Here is a 16920-nt window from a genome sequence, read left to right on the forward strand (position 1 = left end):
TAGGGACAGTCACATGTTGTCCCTTGTTGCTTTACCCACCAAAATGACTATATATGGTCTACTATCCATTTTCAATACAATAAAGATTTGGAGAAGACAAAAGAAATACCTGTTCTAGTCCTCTCAGTTTGACTATAAATGTTTCTTAAGTTCACATCCAAGTAACATATTTTTAAAAATCTTCTTATTTTTATGTGTGGTTTACATTATCATTTGTAAAATATATCACAACATACTATTTGCTTTATTTTGAAATTTCAAGACTTTCCTGTGGTTTCTCCACACCCTCTAAATTTCACATATAAATCATAGGAAAAAAAGGCCAATCTTCTGTTTCTCTGTTCAGTGTTCCAAAGAAAACAGTTAGGAAGAAAGTTACCAGTCACTCATGTAAATGTCTATGTCAGCTCATTCCAATCATGTCAGCTACTATACCTATATCTAAAAATGGCAAATACTTGATAATTGAAAATACAGTTTGACTAAAATGTTCTTATTTGTGTAGATAAAGATTAGATGCTAAGGGGAAGTGTACAAACCTGAAGAGAAACATATAAACTTATTCAAATTCCATTAAAGTCCCTGTTCCCAGTTTTTCCTATTAGATAGATCATTGTAACTCTCAACTTAGACTCTACATTGATCACTCAAAGTTTTCAAGAAGAGTGAACATGTGTATTTTCTGTCGTTGTTTCCCTTTTTTGAGGGAGCAAAGGCAACGCGCCTCTTCATTGGATCTGATAATACAGCACACATAAAATCAGGTACCTGTAGTTTGAAAAGGGAACAGGAAACCCAGATGAAAATGTGGAGTGATCCTGCACTTCATAAGAATGCAAGTTGCTACATTGGTATTTAAGAATTTGTAATCCACCTAGGGTGAGGGATCATCTTGCTCCTGAGGAAACTTGCTTCATCAAGTGATTAAGTGCAGGACTTAATTGCATATCTGGCATGTGATTATGACCCCAAATTAGATTTTTTTACAAACCTTTAGATTTGGACAATCCACAAGAAAAATTCATAGATTTCGTATTTGCACCTTTACCTCCTTGAATATGTTCAAAATTCTGAATATCAAATTCAGTTACCTACATTACTTAAAAGCCTTACTTTCATATTTGTCAAGGAATAGGAGGTAGGCATTTATAAAAATGTGGCTTCTTTCTCAGGAGCTTAAATTTAAGTATCCAAGCTTGCAAATATTGCCGTTTGAGCTGTAGACATGCATACATATTCACACATGCTTATCAGGGAGAATGCTTTTGTTTAGGGTGTACTTATTGTGCAGTGTTATATTACGTGAAAGTTGCCTTACTGGCTTGTCTAAACAAAGTTTGTGATAATTATACAAAACTTTTTCTGCTTTGAACAATCATTGCACACTGAAGGCAGTCCTGAAAGTGCAGCACAATAAAAATGAAGAGATTAGAGTGCACAAGCTTAACATCACACTTCAGTTTTACTGGTATAATTAAAAAAATTAAGAACATTCTTGTTCCTTAAGCATTTCAATTTTTCTTCTCTCTTCATGAGTGCAATATTATGGAGAGATGTTACCCATTTTGGCTCTTAGGAGAATGATTTGTCACCTCTACTGTGAAGCTGAGCATGGTGAGCAGTTATTGTTGCAGAAGAGTCAAGGGACTGTATGTGGCAGCAGATGGTCAGCTCACTTATCCTTCTTTGAAAAGTCTCACTTAAGGCTTTAGGCACAGCATAAGCACAACATAGCATAGGATGCTATGGTGGTAGTGGCAGATGAGATTACTTCCAATAATTTCTCTCCATCTGCCTTTAAGTGCTGTTTTCAAGTAGTTCACTGATTCCTCAGTTCCTGGGGGAGGAACATTTGAGTGTTCCTTAATTCACTTTTGCCAAAATGAGCCCAGTTAGTTCAAATAACCTGTATGTTACACATCTTTGCTATGGCTCATATTGACTAAGGTGATTTTTTTCTTAGTAGCTGGGATTTCCCTACTAGATGTAAAAGTTAGTATCTTAAGTAAAATGCAACTTACTACTGCATGAAGGAGCTATGTCCAGAAGGACATCTACTGACAGCTGAAGTGTCAAAAAAATGCCATTTGTTTGGAATTTAGAGAGAAAAAGGCAAATGTGTACCACATTTACTGTTATAAATTAAATACTCCTGATAGAATTTGGGATCATATTTAGTATATCTTTTTAACCCAAGAAAAACACTTTTGAATCTGTCCTCTCTAAATATGGCAGTTGATTTAGCGGAGTCGTTGCCATATAAAAGATGTGCAAAATTAGAACACTGGTATGTAACCCCCCTTATTACTACAGGAATGTTTGAGCTAGTGCTTAAAGACCTATTAGGGATCTAAAACCTAGCAATTTATTTAAAAACTGCTTATAACAAGTGCTTTAATGTTGTCTGCCAGCCTGCCAGTTGGATTGGAAATGTCACTAATGGAGCTGAGCAAAGAGAATTTTTTTTCCTGTTTTGATTGTAATCAATAAGTCTACATTCTTCTTCCAGCTAAAGAGTGGATAAAAATTAGATATTCCTGTCTCACCCTGTTCCATCCCTCAAAGAGATGGAAATATTCCTCCTCTTTCACTAAATTTAAATTCAACTCAAATTTCAATTCAATTAAATTTCAAAGCCTTCACCTGAAGAAGGCAGAATGTATGTTGTATATATAAATATATTCACTTATGCACCTTTCAGACTATCTTGGCACATGCTCCTTTTTGGTTGCCTCCTTGAATACCCCTCTGCTTTGCATACCTCCTGGGCTGTAAGACCTAGGATATATCAATTACACTTTACCTGTTTTCACTTTTCCCTCTCACTCACTGTTATGAAATCAGTGAATTAACTGCTGAGGTTTTGTTAGTATTGTTTAGTTTTATTTAATATTTTGAAAACCATAAATCTCAGATGTGACTCAAAGATAAATTAAATGTACCACCATTTTTCTAGATCCTGCATTAATGTCATTCTCAGAACCTGATTAACAGTCCCAGACAAGTTTCCAGAACCCAGTGTACACAGTGCAATTGATCTCTTACAAGGATTTTATTATTAGTTTCATTACTCCCATCCTTAAGAAAGACTGCCTTCATGGGATAAATTTCATGGAAGAAATATATAGAATCTCTGGACACAGAGGTTCCAGACTGTGAGATGGAATCAAACCTTCAGCTTTCTCTGGCCTGTCTAGTGCATGTGACTATCACTCAATCCATTCCATGTCCAGGTAAGTACTAACATGTAGGACAGGTATTAATACTTCTAGGATTGCCAATCATTGAGTAGTGGTGCCTTGAAGAACAAAACCATCTTCAAACCTGCCCACAAAACTCAAACTTATTTTTAATGACCATTCAGGTAGTTTAGTGGCCATAGTTAAAGAAATAAAAGGTGCACATTAGTGGCTGTAGAGAAATAAAAGGGGCACGTTACATCCAGTCTGTTGTGGAACTGGTTGTTCTTTGGGAAATTACTGGAAGAATAGCGTTTTGACAAATTAAATAAAACTCCTAAACCACGAATTTTTTCAAGCGGATCTTCATTCTTCCACTGTGTCCACTTTCATATCATGTTTCTCACTGCTACCAAAACATGTAGCACCCTATCTTAATCTCAATTTAAAGTTATTTTATCAGGTACTCTGCAAACTAAAACTTGTATTGCAAAGAAGTGAAACACCCTGAGGTACTCTCTACCTAATTATTGTGTAGGAAACTCAGGCTCAAATTTTGGACACCAGGCTGCAGCTGGCTACAAGATGTCTGCTCTGGTATCTTCCTCTGAGACCACCTGCAGCTGAGGCTGCAGTGACAGTATAGCACTCTTGACATTTCATGGTATCATTAGTGTGGTGAAGAACAACTTAAAAAAACCCCAACAACCTCAACGCAACAGCATTTGTATGTATCTACATGTATGTGTAAAGGTAGTCTCAGACAACCAAACTTGGTGTAGATCTCATAGCTTCTGTGACTTCTGAGAGCATATTTTTATGGGAATATTTTTCTGGGAATATTTTTACTGGTGAGGACCAAAGGTCTGTCTGTGTGATTTCTAAGACTAGCAATTGAGTTGATACCCAGGAAAGAGTGAGAACAGAACAACCATATATGCCACATCTCCTGACTGTTCTTATAATCTCTGGCTTTTTTTTAGCTCAGGGGATTTTCTCTAGCTCACTTGGTTTGGCTATTTAGCAGCCCTCAGTAGACCTAACTTCCAAGTGCTTGTCCAATCTATCCTTGAACTTGTATAACCCTTTTGCATGCAGAAGAGTCTGAGTCTGTGTTTATACTATTAGACTAAACAGAGCCAGTTCTCAAGTTCAAGCCTTGTCCTGTGGTTCTTGATACTGTCAAATTGTTAGTAAGGGCTGTGGCACAAGTTGATCATTACTCTGCCCAAAGGCTAGGTAGTCTGAAGCATGAGCACACAGAACATTCACTGGGTCTCTCTCCTGTCTGGGGCAGCAAAGCAATTGCCCACTGGGACCATTTCTGAAACTAATCTCAGCGAGGCTCTGTGGTTACATTGTGATCTGAAGGAGATACATTTGGCAGTTTGGACGTGGCTACTCTGCTTGAGGGGATAGGAAGACTTAGCACTGCAGATATAAGTCTTGTCATACTACTTTATCCCAGGGTCAGAGAATGGTTTTACTTTCTAGCACTGGTATAGCTAGGAAACTGGCATCATCTTTTGGGCCATAAAGATTCTCTTGCTCTAGAGCCAGGAACAGGGTATTTTGTCTTGAAAGAACACACGTATTACGAGCATCCCAGAAGTTTTCACTATGTCCCAGGGGCCAGTTCTCTTGATTCTTTAAGGTAAATAAGGATAATTTCTTAATTGTAGTAACAAACCCTTCCTGTTAAGTAATGAAATGAAATTGTTAGGGGCTCTAGTGCAAGGAAGGAGTGAGGTATCCTGCTCAGCTTTGTTGGTGCTTCTCCTTGCAATAATACTTAGCATTTCAGCCTCCAGTATCCTTAACTTTACTCTTGCAGTCCCCTGTATGGGTCCTCAAATGGAGGGGTTAGAGAAGCAATCACTCAGCTTTCCTATTGAATTTTTAAAATTGTTTCATTAATCTAATGTTAATAAAATACACAGGCCTACTTCATACTTCGAAGAGATTGAGACTATGGGTGGAGACTCCTATCTTTACAAAAGAACGGAAACATCACAGCACTTTTGTCTGGGTGGTACAGGGAATATCCTGTAGGAACCTGGGATCCCAGTGGCACAGGGCAAGTATCACATATGGTAGCATCTCTGCTTTACTAAATGGCTTTTTCTTTAACATGAGATCACATCAAGAGTGAGAACAAACCTCACCGTATGCATGCAGTGTTTATTCAATGTTATGATGTGCCAACAAAGATGCCAGTCAGCTTTTTGCTACATAGATGATGCTTAACTAAAATCTGAACCTAATTGACCAGCAGTGCATGCACCATCTGGCTTCATGCTGCCATGAAATACTATATCTTTATGCCTATCAGTGAAAGACTGCGCAAACAGAAGCTAGCCTATGACACTGCACTAGTGTAAGAAGACAGTATTTTTGTTTAATAAAAAAAATTCACACATTGTGGCCAATACAGTTTTGCTAAAGAGAACCCCTGCTGTGGTCACAGCCACGCTGACAGAAGGCAGCTTTTGTCAATTCAGGTTAAGTTTTGACAGAGGCTTGTGTAATTACACAAGCAGAAAAATTCTGTTCTGTGTTGAGGCATTTTTAAAAATACACACAGATATATATATACCTACCTACCTACCTGTATTTATATATGTATAAACTGAAGATGCAATTTAACATTGCAGTCCCCTGGCCACAAAACCTCTTTATGAAGACCCTACCCGAATACCCCCAGCACAGATTGCTTCCCCTCACAGCTGTGCCACTGAAAATGACGGCAGCCCACCATGTAAACGGTTCAGCTGCTTTGACTGAAGCTGATTGCCTACATAGTCTTAATGCCTCCAATCTAGTTGAGCAAGATAGTTTCACTAAACCATTTTGTAGTGTGAACAAACAATTGCATCTGTGCTTCTGACCTACTGACAAAGCACTCTGTTGTTTCTATAGAAACAATGCCTTGCTAAGAAATAAATCCATTTTCATATAAGGAAGAATACTTTTATACAGTTGTACACAAAATATACCCTCTGATTTAGAGGACTCTAAAAATAGTGTACCATGGATGACCTCATTAGTTTCTCTTCCTTCTGCTATTTCCAGGAAGCCCATGGCAAGGATTGTCTCTTTTCTTATGTTATACATGTACCCAACAAAACCAGGCTGCCTGGTTCAATTTCAGAACTCACTGTTAACGCTATGGGAATAATAATGTTGCTATGGGAATAATACCTATTACAATATCATGTACCTGGAATGATAAGATTAGGTTGAGCAAATTGCCTTTCTTTTAAATCTCTCTCTTGTTTACATGGAAATCATGACAGACTCTTGTTAAAATAATCTTATATTTAAGATTATGCAGTTTGTAAATAAATGATCCAAGGGTACAGATTTTGGTGCAAGTATGAAAACAAAATGGTGCATAAATTCTGTTGGTGGAGTCAGTTGTCTTTTTCTAATGCTATTTGTGGGCAGGAGCTCTGGAGCTTGTGGTGGCAGCAACAATAAAACATGAAGAAGGTAGTTTTGCAAATGCCATTTTATTTATCCTATTTTAAAGAATCCATGGACAAGAAATTAGGACAGTTTCATTGTAATTACATCGATTACAAATAAGCTGGTCTAAACAGCAAATGCTGACTTTTCACAGCTTTTTTTAATGGAGTAGTAGTTTCAAACATAATGTAGGTAGTGGGTGTTACTAACCAGTTTCATCTGCACATTGAGTTAGAAGTTCATGTGTTTTTTTCTTACCAAAATATTGTTATTCTCTCCAGAAATGTCACATGCAGTTGTATCCAAAGTCTAATAGCCATCATCAAATCCAAAATATATGAAACAAATTAGCTTAATATTAAATAATTTCTAAAGAATTCAATATCTTGCCAGCTATTTATAGGCTTATGCAGAAGAGAGGTTGTTTAAAATTGGACCTTAGTGGGCCAACTCAGGGTGAATTTTTTTAAAATTTGTGTAATGTGGCCATACAAGTGTCCACTCATCTCTTTTTATGCCATATTCTTCTATTGATACCCAGTCTAAACTCAATAACTTGCATGAATTTCAGACATGTGGCAATTTGATCAGAAGTCTTTCTAAATCTCATTCTGTATTTAGAAACATTGGGATGGGCTCAGAACTATCCACTTTCTCTGACTAAGAAAAAAGGGAAAGGCACAGCTTAGCACTAACCTAGTGAAGCCTGATCCCTCATCAAACAAATGTTTAAGTACTGCTGCACTGCGGCTGGGAGGGGGCTGATTTCATAAAAGGCGTCAATGGGCTCTAGGAAAAAAAGCATACAGTCTTTAAGACACGAAAATTAGTCACTCTTGGATAGCTGATTATTTGGTTAATTGGAAGGTTAATTGGATTTGTGGGCTAGTGTTTTTTTGGCTGGCTGATGATTCTTATTTCTGAAGCCCATGGAACTAAATCTTTTTTTCTTTTGGATTTTTGCATACACTCCTGAAAAAGATAGAAAATACAGTTTTGAAGGAGTCTTTCCTTCCAACCACTATACCTAGTGTTTCTATCCAGCTGTCTCTTGAAATCATTGTCTGTCGTTTAGGCTGCTTGTTTTGCTTCTGAGCACATGCACAACCCTATGCCAGCATTGCCCAACCCATGTTGGCAAAAAAATCACCCATGTGTTTGTGTTAAGCTCCCAGAGAAATCCCTCCACACACAGAGCTAAGCATCTGTTCAGCCATGCATGTGGCCCGTGTTTTGGGTGGTGGTTCCCTACTACACCAACAGTTTTGTTGAATACGGAAATTTAACTGCTCCTGGTGTGCACCCTGACGGAGGGTAACTGCTACACTCAGCAGCTTTAGCTACATTTCATTCAGTGTGAATAGTATTTTCCATTGCAAGTAATGCAAGGATTATTTGGTTTCTAATGCTTCAACTTGTTAGTGGTCTTTTATAACAGTGGAAATAAATGATACTATAAGTTTAATACAGCTCCTATTTGTTTGGAGTAATATAAGTCTCTATTCTGTACTGAACTATTGCAGTGTATAAACAGTATTTATAGTATCTAATCTTTGCTATTTAAAATTGTATATTATTTAGAGGACTGTAATACAGTAAATTAAAGAAGGCACAGTTTCTGTAGCAATCAGTATTATAGTATATCATAATTGAGTGAAAAGTGTTGCACCATATGGAAATAATACCTCCAGAAGACATAAAATATTGCCTTCATCTTACTACTACTAGTATATTTTAATACATTGTTGAAAATTGTGGTGTTGCTTTTGAAAGTGCAAAATTTGCAATTTAACAAATTATTTCCAAATGTAGATCTCTTCTAAGAAAAAGAAGCACCAAGCGCTAAGAAAAAGAAGTCTAAGCTCTTCTAAGAACGTTGTGCTATTGTATAGTTTGTTATTGCCACATCTTGTAGATCCCACAACATAGGATGACAGATGACTTAGTTCAAATGATTCTCTATTGTTTTTAATATTTTTAACATCCCAAGGAAGGAGTTGAGTGGTATTTATATCCAGATTTTTGAGCTGCTAGTCTGTTCAGTTGTGTGGAAAAAAAATCTAATGGCTATTATTAATCTTTTTCAGTCAAAGATGGTTTTGGCCCTCTGGTTAGATTATTAAAGCAAAACTACAACATTTTGTTGAGGCATATTTTCACTCTTTGCTTACCTGTAACAGAGAACAATGAAAAAAAAATAGTTTTTAATAGCAATAAATAATACCATTGAGTTCCTTCATTTGGTCACACATGTGGATATTGGACTGACTGTGACCCACATTTTCTGATGGCAAGTTTAATATATGTGTCTATATTTGCATACATTTATCAATATGGATTATTCTATTATGTATCATCATTATTGTGTTATATAAAATAATATGCTATTCCCATAATAATAAATATTTTGTGCATCAAGTCCTCAGATTTATAGAGAGGTAGCCTAGCTTAGAAAACCTGACCTAGCCTTTTTCCAATGTGACTTTTAATTAACTTCTCATCTAAGCAAATTCTCAGTGTAGATTGTTATAAGGCATTTCAGTCCTTAAGCAGATTTAATTTAAAATTCTAAACAAGAAAAATGTCAGCTGTAAAGAAAAAAAATTAAGGTCATGCACCTCATTCAGATGGGCTGATTTTATGCAATGCTAAGAATCTGGAGGAGCAATGAAGAATTACAGGATAGTATATGCTGAATGAAATTGGTAGTGCTAGTGAAAGTCTTAAGCTATGTTGGTATGTGTTATTAACAGCAAGACTGCAGTAGCCTTTTTCTTGAACTTATTATTCTCATAGTTTGGACTTTGAGAGACCTTCTCTGTCAATAAACAATTAACAATTGTTTTAATTATAAAATGCTGCATAGGTACTTCTTTTAAAAGTCAAATGAATAGGGGTAAAATACGCAATTGTATATGTGGTCCATGGAAGAAAGTAACTAATTTTTATGCTGTACTTTCCTTTGAGAGTCATGCATGAACTAGAAGCAATTTGAGGAATATTAATTAAGTTGGTTAAAATGAAGAGTAACATTTTAAATGGGAACATGGAAAGAGATAGCCTTCAGCTTCTGTATGGAATAATAAAAATTCTTGCTAGGAAATTTATAGATAAGGCCAGAAAGCTCAGGAAGCATCTGCCTGAAATCACTTTTCTAGCAGGCTGAAACAGTTATACATTGTACAAAATGCACTTAGGAGGGACATGGCTGCAGAAATAGGGCTATTATCTTTGTTAGTACAACTCTTTCCATGTACTGCTGTGATAAAAAACCAAATGCGAGTATTAAAAAAAAATAAAAATCTATATCTATATCTATCTATCTATCTATCTATCTATCTATCTATCTATCTCAGTAACAACTGCTGTAACCATCATACTTCTGACCAATCTGGCTGAATTCAATGAAGATTTTTAGTGCAGAAATATTCTAAAGTGTAGACTAAGATATAGAAGCCAATAAGGACAGGGATAGACTTATCCTTCTGCAAATGTTGGAAATTTTTCTTGTTTTTTGGGGCGAGGAACTGGCGTTCAATGCAAGAAGTTACATCAGGTTCTGTCAGTTTTTGTCCATAATTTGGAAGTTTTCTAAGACATTTCAGAAGTCTTCCTTCAGAATTGAATTCTGGTTTCAAACCCAGCATCCCATACATAACAAGTTCTTGAACAGGCTACACTTTGAATACCAACATATAATAATAATGTGTCATGTCCTTTACATTTTCTAGATAGTAGGGAGAGAGGTATATTCATTCCTTTAATCTCCTAGTTAAGTGTTATGTGCCAAGATTTACTGCCAAGAGAAGTCTGATATGCAGGACTTGGATCTCTTTCCCCTCCTGCCAACTTTTCAACATTCTAGCTCCATTAATTCTTATCAGTGCTATGAAAAGACAATCAAACCAGTGGGAGCATAAGATAAAATGGATTCCACAAGTTATAGGACTCTCATAGACTACCTTCCTGAAAGTAACTCCCCTTGAGAGACTTTGTTTAATTGAAAGCTAGTAGTGTTCCTTTAGATGTTCTCCACAATTACTTCTGTTCAGATATCATAGAATGATAGAATCATTTAGGTTAGAAAAGACCCTTAAGACCATTGACTCCAACCATAAACATAATACTGCAAAGTCCCCTACTAAACCATGTCCCTAAGTGTTACATCTGTACATTTTTCAAATGCCTCCATGGTGACTTAACCACTTCCCCAAACAGCCTGTCCCAGTGCTTGAGAGCCCTTTTGGTAAAGAATTTTTTTCCTAATAGCCAATTTAAATCTCCTCTAACACAACTTCTGCCCTTGTCCTCTCATCCTAAATTTTGAGGTGAGCCTCAAATGTCCACATTTTCAAATTACTTTCAAATTACTAAATATGATGTTCAATAGTAAATAGACCACAGTCCTCTTCCTCTAGTAAACAACAGAAAATTTCCAGGGATGGTGTTGTTATTCCAGATGCCTTTAAAAATCTACATGGTCAAGTAGTTTGTTGTAGTGATATCAGATCAGTAAGTTGAAGTAATGAGTACAGAAGCTCCTGTTTCTGCACTGGGTGCACTTCAAAACTCTATTCTGTACTAGTTTTCTGAACCTAATGTCAAAGGGCCACTCATTTGTTCAGACCCAAATGCTTCCAGATCATCAGGAATATTGTCAATGACTTCAGCAGCAAGAATGGGATTTGATTTAGTCCCCTTGTTTTCTGGTCACACCCATATGTATAACAAGGAGATGTACTTTCATATCTTTCCAGCCTCATTTGTGACATTTATCCTTCTGAGAAACTCCTGTACACAGACGAAGCAGAATGTTTATATGCTGTGACCTGACTTTCAAGATTCTCCTAAGAACTGACTGAGTTTATTCTTGTTTGTGACTCAGACCCAAAACCAAGATATACAACACCCTTGTAAATTGCAGAGATAGGTTTGTGCAATGAAAACTGTGCTGAAATTTGTAACCAGCCTTATTTAAGATCTGTTTAAAAATTCACACTAAATTTCTAACTAACCCTTAGGGAGATGGGATTTTGAAAAACAGAAATACAAGAAGAAGCATCAGACAACACATGATATTAAGCAGGCATTATCAAATGCATCATATGTGTTTCTGTTCTTTTTCTAAGTATGAGTTTTTTGAAACAAAGTATTTTTCTGTTGTTTTACTATGAAATTCTTCCTTTCAGTCTGTAGCAAATCTGAGGATACTTTACTGCAGCTTCCACATCCAGAGACCAAACTCATGCCTGAAACTGTGCTCCAACTACAGACTCTAACTAATGACTTCTAAAAGGACAGATTCTCATTATACTTGATGGATTTAGGATCAGATTGCTCAGTAGTACTACTGCATTGTGTCAATCTTCTGTCATCAAGGGATATAGCACTGTTGTGAAATCATTTGAATTTTCCAGCAAGTATTGTTAGCCATGGTTTTATTTTTTTATTCCTGTTTTGCTTTGGGCATAGGTAGAAATGCCCATCAAAAACATATTTGCAAAACAACAAACCATTGATCAAACAAAATTTGCTTGTGAGACAAGCAATTAAGCACCTCTTACCCAGAAGAATTTCTTTTGTATTTTAAAGTGTCTACACTAATCTTCATAAGTACAGGAAACTTAATTTTCTACAGGAAGCTACAGTTTTTGTACTCTAATTTTGCTGCTTCTGTTTATGGTCCTGCACAACTCTTGTTGCATGCCATTGTAAAGAAAATAGACTGAAAACTTAACAGGCTGGTTGGGCACATATTGTGCAATACAAACTATGAAATGCATAAAACTTCTAAATATATAAATTAGTATATTTTGTTGAAATTATGCCCTGCATATCCAAGAAAACAATACTATATCTGGTCTTCTTAAAAATATGGGCATACATTGTGGGGTGGGGGGGGGATAAACAAAAAACAAACAAACAAACAAAAAAAACCAAACCAAACCCAACCCTCCCAGTTAATTTAGAATTAATATTTAAGCCATTTTGAAATGGGTTTGCTAAACAGAAAATGTGCATTACTTGTTCTCTGTCAGTGTATCCATGATGGATATCAGTATTATTTAATTAATTAGTAGAGTACTCAAAATTATGAATGGCTAATAAAATGGAAAATATGAGTACTGCTGTCTTCCTAGAGATTTAAATCCTAGTTGAAGAAATGCAATAGGGAAGTAAATTGAAGCAGAGTGGGATCTGATGGTAAATAATGTGAATGGATTTCCTGGTATTTGTGGTGTATCAGTTACTTGTAAAAATTATGTGTATAATAATTGGTTATTTAAAGACCTATAACTTTCTTATGCATTAGCAGCCAGAGGGTTGAGATGCATAACAGTAGGCCTTCAGATGGACCTGAGACCTGCCTAGTGTGATCAACAGCAGGATGGACCTGAATTCCCATGAGACCAAAAAGGCTTTGGGTATTCAATGCTGCCCAGTGCTGGAGTAAGATGTATAATCTGACATCCAAGATAAAACAAAAAAGTAAAGCTGAAAAGAGAGAAGGTATGACAACTATTGAAAATTTACAATCAATAATTCATTAGTTAGGGCAATATATAGAATGTTAGAGATACCATTCTCACCTGGAAACCGTTGAAATATGTGATTTGAACTTGTGTAATTAATAAAATGGACTTTAAACTATTTGTCTTTTTTTTTGCACAGAGATTGTCCCAGAACACTTCATGCTTTTTGTAGGAGGAAACTTCTCAACACAACTCACATCATATGCTTTTACCTCTACCAGCAGTCTGTGATAGATGATTTTACAACTTGGTATTTTTCTTGCTCAACTTACATCCTGCAAAGTTTTTAAGAGTGTTTTTTTGTCTTATTCTGAAGGCCACATGGTAACAAAGCATCTAGATTTACAGGTATTAAAATGAATGCCTTTTTTTTCTATAATATATGGGTGACATTTTATAAATATGAGATGCTGTTGTACTATAACAGTGTCATGAAGCTATGAGATTAACAAATAGAAAAAAGAATCAGCTTGTGCTAAATTAATTTATTACATATTTTCTTACACTTTTGTCTTCTGACCTTGATTGTATGTAAATCTATCTTGACATGAGGTATGTTCATGATCTACTAATTTTTAGAATGACCTAAAAGATAATGTATTTATTCAAAATCAAATATACATAAAGGTCAGTTCTTTATTCACTCCAGTCTTTGCTGTATTCTTCTTCCAGTAATCTAAAGTCTTTCCACTTCAACACCTCACTGAGATTTTAAGATAGGATATGCTTTTTTATTAAGAGGTTTGTTTTTGGTTTTGGGGTGTTTTTTTGGTTTTGGTTTTGGTTTTGTTTTTGTTTTTTTACTTGTGGACAGAAGTTAAACCATGTCAGTAAGTCTGTCTCCAGCAGACTGTACACTTTGAAGCAGCAGCATTTCTCCTTTCATCTCTTATGACATCTGCATTTTGGAACGTGCACAATACCCAGATTACTGACTGTAGTGTGGGTGTGGAGAACATCTGGTCAAGCAGCAATCTCTTCTCTTTGTATGAAGAAGTCATGGGAGCTAGATTTTTTCCTTCATTTCCTCCTCACTCTAATCCCCCTGTTCTCTTTAAATTCCATGAGATTTTTATTGCCAGACCACTATATAATGTCTAACTAGTACATAAAAGATATTAACACATCTCTGGATAAGAGCTTTGTAAAAGGAAACCTATCAACTATGTACCCTTCCTCTATTTATGTTTAACAAGACGTCTTAATCACTAAAGGGAAGTGTTTGGTAACTGTTTCTGTAATACCATCAATGTATATATATCTTTTCATTATGTATGTCTCTGATAGCAAAGAAATTACTCAATTCAGTTGACTTCCCAGCAAAGCATTTCTTATTTCTCCTTTGGCTTCCTAATTTTATCTGCTTTCAAATTCAGTTTGTTCCATCACACTCAATTCAGATTGCCACCTTCAGCAGCACAGGGTAACATTTGTGAGGAATCCAGTTGAATTTGTTTTTTGTAAGCTTGCCCACCTGGCATAAGAGTCTAAAGAGATGGAGAACACCTGAAATGTTCATGTCTAGCCTCAAACCAGAAGGAGGTCTGCAGGAAATTTTCAATAAACTGTGTTTTTACAGACAGTTGACAATGCTGAGATTTTACTCCTTGCCTTTGAGAAAGCAGTGATTTGCAAAGTATCTTTTCAATTAAGTATTATATCAACTAACTTAATTGTAAATCTGAGTATTCTTCCTCTGAAAAACAAGAACATATCTAGGAAATTCTACTTTCTCTTTACTTCAGAAGTTTATTATACATAAAATTTCAAGGTTGGCAAAAAAAAGAGCAGAGATACAAAAATTAAGGGATGCTTTGTAAATCAGGACTTAGCCCTCAACCTGAGATCAGCTATGGGTCTCTAGATTTCTGTGAAGATTTTTTAATTTGGGGTTGTTTTTGGTTTTGTTTGTTTTGTTTTGTTGTTTTCTGTTTGTTTTGTTTTTGCTTTTTGGGTTTTTTGGTTGGTTGATTGGTTGGTTGAGTTTTTGTCTGAAAAAGGAAAAAGGTTGCGAAGTAACACACTGTTTAAAATGGCATTATAAGGGAAGCTCACATTCTTGACACTTATATTTTGGGTGCTATAACCACAGATACTATAAGGAATTACACTAAAAAGTTGGGATTGCTCCATAAATGACCATGAAGGTGAAAATAGAGCTACTTCAGCCACAACTCTATTTCCCATGTTTTGTCCTTGCAGCAAGCACAGCCACCACAAAAACATACAAAAAGATATTAATTCAGCTCAGGCACTAGAGAGGAGAGCTGAATATGAAGAAGGTGGGAGGATGAAGTGGGAGGGGAAATAAAATACATTCTTTTTGTGCTTCCATAATATGGGAGGACATGGGATTTCCTGAAGCACAAGTGCCTCGCAGTTGTTTCTCTTCTGCTTTCAATTGTTTAGAACAGACTGTAGAGATTCAGTATATGACTTTTGTCTCTCCCTCTTCTCCTGGTAAAACTGAATAAACAGGAAAAAAATGCAAAGCCTCTAGAATAAATAGTACAGGTAAATATGAAAATTCAGATTTGGTACAGCTTTCTAAACATTGCTACTTTGCATATTTAGTGTCTGGTCTTGTTCAAGTAAAACAATTCCATCAATAATAATAAAGATTGGGACGTAAATGTAATTCAGGTGTTAGCTATAGGTGTATATTAGAATTTTTAGCTAAAGGTGCATGTTGTGGTTTTTACTTTCTTTTTCTTTATAAATTTCTAATCTGGGTTTCCAGATACATTGGTATCCATCTCATGATTGCAAAGTACAGCTCTGAACCAAATTCTGTCATTCACATAACTGTATTTTCATGCAGTGCCCTTCAGTCAAGACAGTGCCAACCGCTATGTTTTTAGCAGAAGCTGTTAGATTGACCTCACCTCTGACACATCACTGGCTTTCTCCTTGCAAAGGTGATCCAGCTACATCTTTCTTGGTGTTAATTTTTCTTTTATATTGCTTTTGGTCAAAGTGCCTTGATGTTGCATTAATCTTGATTAATGCTATTTAAAAATATATATAGTAAGTTCAACAATTGTGTATTAAAAAAAAGGCAAATTCTTCTATTGTGTGACATTGAATATATCTCCTCGGATTAACAGGACTTCAAAATGGTTCACCACAGCTTGGGTAACAATTTATAAGAAAGAAGAGAAAGGAAAAAGAAGTCTTTCTGATTTTGAGAATAAAAATTCAGTTTAATGAAAATGTTCTTGCCACAGTCTGAAATACAAGTTACACTGGTATTACTGTGTGAGGTGTACAGCTCTGGTAAGGAAAAGCTTGTTCTCTTTCCTCCCATCCCCTTTGCCCCATTTTACTTATGTTCTCATAGCATTTCTTATGCATTTTTGTTTCAGTTTGCTATAAAAGCTCATCCCAACTGAAAAGATACCTGTATACATACAGTATGAAGGAAGAAGGCCTCCTCTTCCTGATAGACCTAATCTGATATATGCTGCCAGACAACCCCAAGGACTTTTGGACTTCATCACCAGTTATTAAAATCAAAATTTACAAAAAAGTAACAGCAAGTTTTCCTGCAATAGTCTGGGGGAAAGCCAAACCAAACCAAAAACCCAACCTGAAACAAAACTTAAAAAAAACCAAAACAAAACGACAACAAAAAAAACCCCCAAAAAACCAAAAACCCACTGAAACCAAACATGCAGGATATTGGGCTTGATCAGTTCCCCCTTTGTAGATGGGCTCGTGCAGATAGGGAATCTGTAATT

Source organism: Zosterops lateralis, assembly GCF_965231275.1.
Source record: "Zosterops lateralis genome assembly, chromosome: 1".
Taxonomy (NCBI): Eukaryota; Metazoa; Chordata; class Aves; order Passeriformes; family Zosteropidae; genus Zosterops; species Zosterops lateralis.